The sequence below is a fragment of the Rhinolophus sinicus genome, chromosome 16 (genome assembly GCF_057876585.1).
Source record: "Rhinolophus sinicus isolate RSI-liver-muscle chromosome 16, RSI-T2T, whole genome shotgun sequence".
In the NCBI taxonomy this organism is placed as follows: Eukaryota; Metazoa; Chordata; class Mammalia; order Chiroptera; family Rhinolophidae; genus Rhinolophus; species Rhinolophus sinicus.
Window position 1 is genome coordinate 112,944,816 of NC_142516.1, and position 12,347 is coordinate 112,957,162.

At 36.1% G+C, this 12,347-nt stretch overlaps 1 protein-coding gene across 13 annotated transcripts in view; it reads left to right on the forward strand.

Annotated features, from left to right (window-relative positions):
- Window positions 1–12,347, forward strand: part of TENM3 (teneurin transmembrane protein 3) — a 2,441,918-nt gene that overhangs the window by 550,641 nt on the left and 1,878,930 nt on the right. The gene's annotated exons all lie outside the window — the stretch shown is intronic.

The following is a 12,347-nucleotide window of genomic DNA, read 5'->3' on the forward strand; positions in this document are numbered from 1 at the left end:
CTACTCTGTTCCATAAGAAAAGCACCCACTAGGAGGAAGAAAGTATGGAGAAAGACAAAGGGCAAAAGCTGGAATGTCCTTTGTTTTGAGGGCTAACTATGTGGGTCAACTGGAGTTTCAGAATAGTGTGATGAAAGAGTGCATAACAGAATGCTAAATCTAGAAAAATGCAGCTTTTCCTTGATTGACCCTCTTTGAAGCATTGATCTTCTAGGCTTTATAGGTTCTCAGACTTTACTTTTCACCTTTACTTATAGTTCCTTTTTATGTTTGTTTCTTTGTTTGTTTGTTTGTTTAATTGGTTTATGTTTTTAACAGGTGGAGAATGGTTACGTATGAGGAAAAGGGGCCGCACAAATTCCTATGGGAATTTTTATCTCTATTAGGTCTTTCAGGCTTCATCTTTGCTCACAGTGTCCCCTGGTGGCCGAATAGAAAGGACTTGAATGTGCTGTGAAATTAATTTTCTACTGTGAATATACATCATGGCCTGTTTTCATCGTTTTTATACGATTACTTTTGAGGTGGGTTTTATCAGAACATCTTGTTATTTCTATAAACCGTAAGATTCATTCTTAAACTCATGCATCAGTCATTATGCCAAGCATTAGGGAAGGGGAGACAATTTGCAAGGGCGAGTCTCACGCACAGCACGCGGTTTCTTGTGTACACCACCGAGCGGCTATTAGATGGGGAGATTGGATAGGTTTGCTGCTACAGTTCTTCCTTCTTTGTGATGTTCTTTTTGGGCTTGTAAGGGTGTGACGGAAATAATGTACCAACCAGAATGTATACATTTTCCCTAGAGAACATTTCAGGTCCCGGGGAATTTCCGCTGGCATGCAACACAGAGGAACAAATAGATTTTCTTTCATCTCCATATTTCATTACTCTAGTCATGTAAATTTAATACCCAAACAATTGACTTTTTATATTTAAATTCCCCAAATTGAATGACATGACCACCATCTCACTTGTCACATTTTGGCTTTTTCTAACGACTTTCATTTTTTATCTGCATTGATTGGATGACCTTTGCCATCTATTTGCGAGCCTTTAAATGATTTAAGTCTTCCAGAAGAAAAATCTGCATTCTTCCCCAAATTCATTAGTGTTATTGGTCTCCTGTCACATATTTATGAATTGTGTTTCCTTTACTTTTGCACCTGCTCTGACTCATTTCAAGGCTCTATTATCCTTATAAGATACAAAGATTAGTCTTTAGTGTACAACGTAATGAAAAATGTACTTTCTTATGGAACTAAAATTTAATACGTTTTTTATCAAGCTATGCATGTTTGCTCTTATAATGTTGAGAACATTGTAAATATCAGTTACTACATATCAAGCATACATAGAAAAAATTGTGAAGGCAAGGTAATGTAAAGTTGATTAAAATAAGAATGTTCTGTATTTTTTCTGGCTCTGAAATAAAAAGACATTATAACATAGTTTTGAATAGCTTTGCTTTTCTCAGTTTATTTCAGGGTTTCACAGCACTAAAGTTATCTTTTGAACCATCTTAAATTTTCTATACTTTACAAGAAAGAATAATAAAGATACATTCATTATGATATAAACTAAGTACAGTAAGAATACTGAAAGAAAGCTTCCTACAATCCTTTCATGTAGGAAACTGGGAATTTTGGAGTGTGATAAGTCTAAGAAGGTTTGTAAGGATGTTTGGGAGAAGTGTGGATACATGAATTTCCACACACTTTTCCAACAGTTTCTGAAGAATCAATGATCTTTTGCCATGCTCAGGCGTGGAGGCTGACCTGGAGCCATTGTGAAACTTAGAGTTGAAGTTCACTTTACACCCATATGTCTGCAGTATCACATCTTCATCCTCAAGAATGTGGTACCACAGCTTAGTAAAATGTGAATGGGATATCACTTTAAACTAGGCTAGTTTTTTTATTTCTTTAATGTGATAATCATCTCCAATTTTAACTTGTGTACAACAGTTATATTATTTTTAGCATCACAGAACGAAAATATTTATTTTGTTCTTTTGCACATAACACTGTTAAAACATTGCTGCTATGGCAATGCTGTTCTCCACTGGCTTACAACTTAGAGTCAACATTAATTGTAGACCCAGTGAGTAAGACATTCTGTGAAGCACACAATAACCAGCTGTTTAAAATGTGAAATAACATGTACATTTTACTAAGTTCTAACTAATCATAAATTGCCAAGGCCAGGTGAAGTTTCTGTTCATAGGCACAAATATTTGTCTTGAAAGAGAGGTTAGCTCATCAAGCTCCCTGAGTCTTTTTATATTTTTCCCCTGCTGAAAGCTTTGCCTCTTAAAGCATGGTCTGTCAAAGAGTTAATACTTCTAAAGCAGGGTTGGCTTGTTTTATATTTATTTATTAACTTGATTTGTAGCTAAGTGTTTTAGACATGGATAGAAATGTTTTGATGGGACTTAGAGGAGAGTTAAATGTCTAAGACCAAGTGATTCAGAGTGTGCAGAATTACATGGGAGCATGGCTTTTGCAGCCCTACAATGGAAGGACTGAGTACTCAGAGGTTAGGGTGACATTATTGATAATAGTGGAGAGAAAGAAGCCCATTTAGGACACTCTTTATCTGCTTTAAAATGTTACCATTGGCCAGATTAAGGAAGAAAGCACTCACTACACAATAGCTTTCAGGTCTGGTATCCCCCAAAATATATACCCTGGGGGAAAAATGCAAAGGTGTTTCTTCTGTTTCAACTTCTCCATCTCCTTTAATATATCCTATTTTCGTGTGAATTTGTTTGGTCTCCTCATACTTTCATTACTTCTGGTCCAGAATTATCCAAATTTACCTTAACTTATGCTTATTTATGGTTACTTTCAAAGAACAGTAAAGGGAAGTTCAGTCATGTATGTTGAAGACCATGGGTTTGTCTGTTTGGACATGTGTTTTTGTTAGCACTAATTTATAGAAAATGCCGATGGGCGTCAATGAGTTTAAGTGACTTGGCCAATACCACCTGGCCAGAACCAAGGCTTCTTGTATTCTTCTGCGTAATTGTTTCCAAAGCACAAGGTGGCCTCTCAGTAGAAGACTGTATCTGATACATCACTGATCAATCTGGATTAACTGTACCAAGCACTCACTGGTGCTCAGAATATTACACATTTCATACCTGATACTGCTTAAATGTGACTCTAGTAAATACAATACACAAGGTATGAATTTCCAAAATTGCAGAGCACATGTAGTACAAATTGTGGAAATACACATATGAATGTTTGCTACCTTTCTTATGTATATTAATTTACTCCTCAAGTACCATCCATTATTCAGCAAGGGGTGATGATAGTACAAAGTGGCTTTTTGTATGTGTGTGGAATAGAGGATAGGAACAATGGACTTTAGTACGTCATCAACTCCATTAGCCCTATTCAAGAGTTCCAAATAACATAAAGTCTGGGTAAAACTAAGAAGCAGGACCACATAATAGTATCTTAAAAAAATATTTCAAGATCTTCAACCTGGAAGCAAAGAGCAACTCAACTTTTGTGCAGTTATATTTTCAGGGAGTTATGTTTTTGAACTTGTGTAGGCATTTTCAGGTTATTTTATTGCATAATGAGCATTGTTTAGTCTCAAGATTAGCTGGTGACATTTTGTGGTCTTCATGTTAATGTCTCTAATCATATTTGCTCCAAAAATTTTGTATCATTCTACTTAATCTTCTCACAATTTCTCTGTAAAATGGGTGAAGACAATAATGCACCAACAATGAGAAGGTAAAGTGTGTTATTTACAGAAATAAATAAGTAACAACTAGACAGAAATTAAATTTTTCAGAGAAATTGTACTTTTTAAAAGGCATGAAAATAAATGTTTCCTCTTTAAATGAAACTTGAATCAGATAATGAATCATTTTTGCTCTGATATAAATAGTGTATGGTTCTCAAATCTTCAAGGCACTGGTTTGATTTGTCTTGTGTTTCTGGGTAGTACAGAGACTTTTCCTGATTCTGAATCTCTGGATGGCTTTGGGGGAATCCATGGAGTAGGTGTCAGGCAAGTAAAGGTTGTCTAAAGCTGTTTCAGGTGATCAGAGGCCATGAAAGTTATCCTAGAACTCAAGTGTTTTAACTCCAATTCTGATGACTCTTGCATTTGTGTTTGGAAACTTGGTGGCCATATTTCTCTAATCTCACCTTGTAATATGGCATACTAACTTAGATCTACGTAGGTGTGACAGTGTTTTATGTGGACATTGTGATATTTACCCTGTGTCCAAAGAGAAGAATTGCTGATTCAGTTCCCCCAAATACCTTTGATATTTCAGGTAATGTCCTAAAAGTGTATTGACTCTTTTATGTGCTTGTACCTCTCATATGGCTTGGCAGATTTAACATGCATCATTATCTGATTCAATGCAATGGATATTTTCTCTTGTGTGGGCATATGGCATATGCAGCAATTAAGCAAAATAGATAAATGTCATAGTGCATTAAACTATCTCTATTGCCCTATTCCATATTACTTAGTGATCAGAAATAATCCGGTTAGTTCCCAAAGCACCTGGCCACTTAATAGAATTTTCGTTTTGGAGAAATCTGGTTCAATGAAATTTATATTAAATGCATCATCCTTGTCAAGTGCTAACTTAAATATTTTATTTTTCCACAAGAAATGTTATTTCCTCACCCGTCTATGGCTTTCACCGATATACACATAGTTTGCCTAAGATGGGGATTTCAAGGGTGACAAAATGTCATTTACATAATAAATGTTACTCTCATATTCAGTTTCAAGAATATCTTATCAATAATTTAGAAAGAATTAATAATATATTTATAACACATGCTACATGTAGAATAAAATTATTTATAAATGTTTGATAATGCTTTTGCCATTCATGTTATAAATGATAAATAGATGACTATAGATACCTTGTTAAAAATTAATGCCTGGTGGTTATGGTTATTCTATAAGAGCTTAAAAAATGTTGTTAAAATAGTGAATTAAAATTGTATATACATTGTATGAATGAATCATGGCAAAATATGTAAGCTTTGAAGTAGTTTGTAGGAATTGTTGGGTTTTTATAGCTAATGATATTTGTTCAGTGGTAGTGATTTTCTATACACAGTACAAAACACGCTAAGATAAAGTTTCTCTTAGACCTAAATTTCAAATCAATAGTTACCAAACTTTGATTTGTTACATTTTGAGATACTATTATTTTAAGGAAATTGTGCTTAAATCATTTACACTGAAATACAACCTCCAAACTTCACTTTTATGTAAGGAGGAAGTGAGGGCTGTAGGATAAGTCTACAGCTTCCTAAAGTTTTTAATTTGGAATCGTCACCCATTCTGTTGAACTTCTATGAAGAAAAGTATGGATTGATAAGTAAGAGAAGATGGTTCCAACAGATTAGCTGGACCACCTCTGGGCAATCATTGGGATTACAGGTATGCCATTCAGTTATCTCTCGTCTCCCAGGAAAAGGAGGAGCTAAGTTACTAGTCTATATAATGTCTGTACCCACCCCAAAACCATCCATATTATTTATGCATATAACATAATGTGTTTATGACACTTTATAAAACTCATTCAGTATTTATGTTGAAACCATCTGAGAGCCTTATCTCAACCCATATCTAATAAAGATATACTTTTCCTTATCTTTTCTCCATGGCTCCCTGTTGTTTTCCGAATGATGTTTAAACAGGTTTACATTTTCTTATAGCTAGGATACTAGTTTGGAAGTTTTAATTTAGGCATTGAAGGTATAACAGATACTGAAGAGATATGAGACAGAGCAACATGCAGATTTATTTGCAGAGAGGTGTAGCTGTACCGTGAGTCCAACCTGCTCAATAAAGGAGGAAGCCTGGGTTGCCAGTCCCCAACTCACATTTACTGTGAGGCACGTTTAAGGAGACCACTCTGAGAACTAGATAGAGGCCCACTAATGTAGTCTGAAGCTGAGCGGCTATGGCTAGTGGTCTAATATAGATGGCACAGTGAGAAAAGTTGCTTCCTCTATCATCAGATCAAAGACATAGGAATTCCTGGGGACAAAATGTGAGACTCTCAATAGGGATGTTGATTTGGGTTATTCTAAAAGGACCCTGCTCAAGAACTATTTTGGTAAAGGGCACATGGCTTCACTCAAAAGAGGCTGTAGGGGGAGCAAGAATAGCCTAGTAGAAGTAGTGTAGGAAGCTCTCCAGCAAAAGCCAGTGTCACACCTCTACATGCACAAGTTAATCATTCACCCTCTTGAATCTGGATTTAGGTGCCAGGGATACTGAGTGTGCATGACACGGGGAGGGGACGACTATATTAGATGCTGTGGGAAATGAAGGCTTTCCAGCCCACACTACTGCACCAACTTCATACACAAAGAATGGCACACAATGGGATGCATGTGCAATAGGTAATTCAATGAGGTCATGCCAGGACTCTGGCAGACCATGAGAATGGAAATTAAGGGACTGACTTGAGAAATATGAAGAAAAACATGGGTAGAATTTAGTGACACACTGAATAGAATATGACATTAACTCAGGTGCCATTTTGGAAAATGCCTAAAGCATCAATGAGTACAATCGCCTAAGCAGGTTCCTTTATGCAACGAGGCAGTGCCATGGATGATCTAGTTATCACAGGAGGCTTTTTCTCTGTCTCCTTCCTGGTTTGCAAATACTGTCAAGCTACATTAGCACCAAAAGGAGTTAGATTGCAGTGACCTTTCCTAATCCACCACATTTATGTTTGTTCTTTTCTTGCAATAAATGTAACATTACAATTATTAATGTCAGCATTTTCTTTGGAAACAGTGGTGAACTCATTAAGAACACTGCCAGGTGTTGCCAACCCCAGGTGCGAACCTAGTGGTTAGTGAGATGTAAATAACTCTTTATGGAAAATTTGCAGTCTAACGAATTAGCAGCCTCACACAAAGCCAAACTTGTTTCCTGTGATTAGCTTCATTACACCACTAGCTGCTTTTGTGCAGGTCAAATATAAAAGTAGCATACACCCCTCCTTTCAGGATATAAATCGCCTTAGTATCTACCTTGTTTCCCACTTTTCTCCTAAGAGAGCTGTCAGGTTTTCCATGAAAATGTTGAAAGATCCACAATGAAGTGTATGTCAGAACACTTGGCATTTATTTTGCCTCCTTTCTCTGAGATTCATGCCCTGATGGCAGTGATGTGTTTTGCTCAACTACTAAGATATTTGTTAGACCTGCTGCTCCCACATTACTTGCTATTTAAAGGAACTGCGTCTGCTGGTGGGGGCAGCGAAGAACAATACTTCAGATCCTTGCTCAACAGCTGTTGGGTGGCTAGCAGCTGCTTTGGGGGGTTCTTTCCTGGTTTGCATGCTGTTTTCCATTTCTCTTTCTATAATCTCTGAAATAAATGCCAACATGATTATGATATGAAAAAAAAAGTGAGCGTTTTGGGATTTAAAAATCCAGATGAGCAGATCTGCTAGCTTACTCGGAATGTTCTTTTCCACTACTCAATACAGTCCTTACACACATACACCTACCTGATGGATGAGTGTATTTCCATGAATGTCATAACACTACCGACAAAGAAAACAAGCTTTATGTGCCGTGACAGCTGTACTAAATATGCGGCGCTCAAGAAATATAATCCATTTGACTAACATAGTTTACACTTGATAACTTTAAAAACAGCCATTTTTTTAAATTTATTTTTTAAATTTATTGGGGTGACAATTGTTAGTAAAATTACATAGATTTCAGGTGTACAATTCTGTATTATATCATCTATAAATCCCATTGTGTGTTCACCACCCAGAGTCAGTTCTCCTTCTATCACCATATATTTGATCCCCCTTACCCTCATCTCCCACCCCCACCCCCCGTACCCTCTGGTAACCACTAAACTATTGTCTGTGTCTATGAGTTTCTGTTTCTCATTTGTTTGTCTTGTTCTTTTGTTGTTTTTGGTTTATATACCACATATCAGTCATTTTTAACTTTTTCTTTAATCCAGGATTTTTGCAACGTAGAGACTTCATGTTTTTACTTATCTAATGCTGCTTTAACTAATATTGGTGTCAGTGGTGATGATTTCAATGAAATATGGTTGGATTGTGGACGTCACTAGCTATAATGTCTTGGGCAAGTTGCTAACCTCTCAGGGACAATAAGGGTGATAATTCCGACCTCATAAGGTTGTGGAGAGTAATAAATGAGATACTTTGAAATTATCTGTCAATTAATATTGAATATAGTATGTGTTCATAAACGTTGGTATCCTCCTGTTTCAGTAAAATAGAAATCAATGTAATAGAGTGCATATTTTGGTTCTTCAGTAAATACACATTGATTTAAGATAAATCATGTTGTCGTCATTGATCATTTGTTCACATCAATCATCTCCAGTGTCTCCCTTGCCCATTATTCTTTCCTGAATCAGGAGTACTCGTGGATGGTACTCACTGTGAAGGAAGAAGACTCACTGGATAGTACCCAGGAGTGCCCTGCTGTCTTCACATATGGATTTATGTCAAGCCATGTAAAAGTACAGAGCATAGGCAGAATGAATGGAAGCCAGAACATACTGGACCCAATAGATTCAATAATGCATTTGTTCCCTTTGCATATAATATGACCTTAGTGTGTGCTCAGCAATGTGTTAAATGTTACATATTAAAAACGTAGAAGGTGTTTTCTTTAATCCCGAGGGATTTACTATCTAGTTGTAGAAGAGAGATGAACTATCTAGTAGTATAGCAGACAAATGCATTAGGAGTGGAGGAACCTGGATTTCAGTCTGCACCCAAACTCTATATAGATTTTGAAGAGCAAAATCACTGTTTTTTAAGATTGTTTCTTAATCTGCATAATATGAATATAATAACTTTATGATATAACAAATATTGATTTAATAAGTATAGGAGGAGATGCTCTATAAACTGAAGGAGCAGTTTATTAGCGACATAAGAGCAAGGACAGTATCTTTTTTAATTTTTTTAAATCACTTTTTACCTATCTCTCAGACGTGTTTAGTAGGCTTTCAGCAAACATTCATTGGGTGAATAGTTACATGAAAGAGCCAGAATCATTTTAAGCACAGTTATTAAGTTAAACTTATCTAGGAGGTCTCATGAATGGGAACTTTATAAGATTCTGCTGGGAAGACATAGACAGTGAACATAGTTTCAAAAGAAATTAAAAATAATGGGTTCAGGTTAGTCTTGGAAGAATTTACTTAGCTACTTTAAACTTGTTTTATAAGAGAATTTGTTAATTTCATTTTAATTCACAAAATAGTTCTATAAAGTTGTGCCATCATTAGCTTCTTTAATTCTCATACTGTGTTTCCCTGAAAATAAGACTTAACCAGAAAATAAGCCCTAACATGATTTTTCAGGATGACATCCCCTGCACATAAGCCCTAGTGGGCCTTTTAGAGCAAAAATTAATATAAGACCCCGTCTTATTGTCAAAGAAACATGTAGTAGCCCTATAAGGGAGATACTGTGACTTTTTCCCATCATATACAAGAGGAAATAAACACAGAGAAAGGTTAAGTGCTTTGCTTTTGGTCACACAGCTAGTTAGTCACAGTGGTCTAGCTCCAATGTCCATGCTTATAACATTGTGCCGTGCTGCGTGTCTATGCATGATAGATCAGTATACATAGGAGGCACACGGGGAAAGGCAAAAAAGAGGGAGGGATACAAATAATATAGTAATTTTTAAAATCTTTGTCAAAGGAGGCAAGGAAAATGATACTGAAATTGAGAGCAAACAAGAATTGGGGATTTATTGTAGTGAGTCAACTTTTGGGAACAAAATATAAATTCTTTATAATCTAGTCCTTATCTACTTTTGTAAAAGCATGGGTGTGTATGGGGGGGTATATATACATGTTCAGATCTGCAACATGTGTCTACACCTCCTCCATATTACTCATGATTATTCATAACTGTTTTCTAAGGTACGTTATGCTCTCCCTCACCTCTTTTTCTCTATTCTTACTGTTTCTTCTGCAACCACCCTTTCCTCATCCTCAACCTCACATACTTTTTACCCCAGACCAAGCTCAAACACTCCCTTCTCTGGAAAGTTCTCCCATACAGTTGGGTAGTTTCTTCCCCATGGTTCTGTTACACTTTTTGAGAACTTCAATATAATGATCGTGTTGTGTTGCCTAATGATAACACTTGTCTCTGAAAGCTTCATATTGTTGAAAAAGTAATTAGCTTTAAATTAAACAAATAAAAGTGCTGTGTTCACTGTAGAGGATGAAGGTATTCAGTTTTGTAATTTAGTTTTTGATACTCTGTATATTAATAAAGATTAATAATCTCACAGATTATTCAGCCTTTCTCCATTCTATATTCTCCCCAGTTAAATTTATAAATAAGGAAAAAACAAAACAAAACATAGTTCTCAAATTTATAGAACTAGTGATAGGTTTAGCTCCTAGTTGGATATACTTTAGTGAAATATTCTTAGTAGTAAAAAAGTTCATACTTATTGACCACTTACGTACCAAGTAGGCTAAGCACGTTACATGGAAAACCATATTCAGTCACAACATTATCATTGCTAAAACTACCTTAAGAAGTCAAGTACCATGTCCAAAATAATACAGCTGCTAAAGTAAGGCACAAGTACTCAATCCCAGTCTGACCCCAGAACTTAAACTCTTCACCACTTTTCTTTACGGCCTCTTTAAGATAAGTGAAATAAATAAATAAATAAATAAATAAATAAATAAATAAATAAATAAATAAATAAATAAAAGATCTTAGTGTGAAATTCTGATCAGCATCAGCACCCCAAAAAGACTCTGTGTTTAAGTCCATGGGTTGGCTGTTTTTAGAGTGGGCAGTGGTAGAGTATAGGTGGTGCTATGGGAAGGGAGGCCTGAAAAGGAGAGGGCAGCAAACACCATTCAGGTAGTTTACCAATGAGAGGATACATGGGAAGAAGGGACAGAGAAACCCCTTCCCGTCCCACCTAATCCAAAACTCGGGAAATACTACTCGAGTGCAAGTATAATTCCCATTATGCACAAGGAAGAGAGGAATAAATGAGTTGTTTGTGGGAGGTCAATGAATACTTGCTTTTAGCATTTTATCTATATCATATTAAGAGAGAAACTAAAGACTTACATTGTTTACTACAAGTATTCGGGCTGTGTTATCTGTGCTTTAAACATCACAAATAAGGCACTTCTGTAAATAGGACCTGCCTTTCTACAATCTGATAAACAAGGGTCACCAGAGACAATGCGATTAGACAAAGAGTTTAGCAGTATCTCAGGCCTTTGCTCTTCTAATCCCTGGGTGGAAAAGTCATTAATAAATTCTCCAGACTTTTTTTTTTCCTGTTGTTCTTAGATCAAAGGTAATATCGAACTGTAGACATATTGTACTTGGTAATTGCAGAACTAGTGGATGGAGGTAGGAAATCAGTTCAGATACCATGACAGTTTATCCATGGTACAGGAGCAGGTTAATCTGTGGGTCTAAGATGCAAGTATTTAATTAAGAGTGTGAAGAGGTTGCTTTTCACATGAATGTGTACCGTGTTTCCCCGAAAATAAGACCTCGCCGGACCATCAGCTCGAATGCGTCTTTTGGAGCAAACAGCAATATAAGACCCAGCATTATATTATATTATATTATATTATATTATATTATATTATATTATATTATATTATATAATAAAGACCAGGACTTATAGTAAAATAAGACCAGTTCTTATATTATTTTTTTGCTCCAGAAGACACATTAGAGCTGATGGTCCGGCTAGGCCTTATTTTTGGGGAAGCACAGTATGCAGTAAAATAGGGAGATATATGTTTTAAAGGACAGTTTGTCAAAGTTCCATGCTTCTCCAGCCATAAAAGGCAGAGACGTGACCTGAATTCCTTCACAGGAGTGACATCTGTGTTTTTGAGGTTTATTTACCTCACCACGAACTTGAGGATAAGTGACAAGTATGGCTTTACGTAATTCAGTTATTTTCAATGCCGTTTTTCTTAAAACTAGTTTAGAAATGTCCGCATAAATTCTTCCCTTCCCTTAGTAGAAAGAAACATTACAGTAAGAAAAACTGGTTCTGCTAGTTCAAGTAGCAGGGTCAGCAAATGCCATGTTGTAATGGATTTTTTTTTAACGTCTTTATGATGTTGCCCATTGCTCATTCTGTGCTTCAGTATTTGAGAAATCTGGCTGTTATTAGCCAAACAGACAAGATCTCAGGGCCATAAATGCACAGGAGCTATAATTTCCCAAGCATTAGAGCCCATGTCCTGTTGTCCTCAGTACTTGGAGGTCACCAGCACTTTACTCCAGTATTTACATTTCATTTTTT